This window comes from Bison bison, unplaced genomic scaffold (assembly GCF_000754665.1).
Source record: "Bison bison bison isolate TAMUID 2011002044 unplaced genomic scaffold, Bison_UMD1.0 scf7180017864304, whole genome shotgun sequence".
NCBI lineage: Eukaryota > Metazoa > Chordata > Mammalia > Artiodactyla > Bovidae > Bison > Bison bison.
In genome coordinates, this window is record NW_011494876.1 from 3,136,096 (window position 1) to 3,136,709 (window position 614).

At 46.3% G+C, this 614-nt stretch overlaps 1 protein-coding gene across 2 annotated transcripts in view; it reads right to left on the reverse strand.

Annotated features, from left to right (window-relative positions):
* The window catches only part of SYNPR (synaptoporin), a 309,053-nt gene that overhangs the window by 6,810 nt on the left and 301,629 nt on the right, over positions 1-614 (reverse strand). The window lies entirely within an intron of this gene.

Here is a 614-nt window from a genome sequence, read left to right on the forward strand (position 1 = left end):
CTCAAGGTTGGGAGGCTGTGAGCAATCACATGTGGCCGGACGAGCCTGTCAGGCAGGCTAGAGAACCTTCAGAGGAGTTTGTAGGTTAAAACACTCTTATCACGCCCAGGAATTATTATAAACTATAAACTGGAGCTCTAAGTTAACTCCTTCTCCAAAAGAGGTGGTGGGGGACAGCCCCCCGTAAAGTCAGAGGTGTAGGTAAGAGCACAAAGTAGTAAAGTAGGCAGGCTCTGGTTATGGGGGTAGACGCTCGAGGATTTCCAGGGGGACTCCTGAGGCTCGATCCCGCCTTTGCGTATGTCGAGCCTCCTTCCTCATGACCTTTGTCACGGGTGGAGTACCTCACTCTGGCCCCCAACAGATTACTGTGTTTCTAATGATGGGGGGCTACTGTCACAACCTTCCTTGTGACCCTCCCTCTCTAAAGAGGCACTCCCAAGACTTCAGCAGATCATGTTCTAACATAAGACAACTGCTCAGATTTACTGTATTTGTGTTTGTCTACTAGAAAGATGTTGCATCCTATTTACCTAGATAACAAAACACTGACCTGGGAAGGAAAATAGTATATTTAATATAGCAACAGGAATTATTTTAAATGATAAATGCCT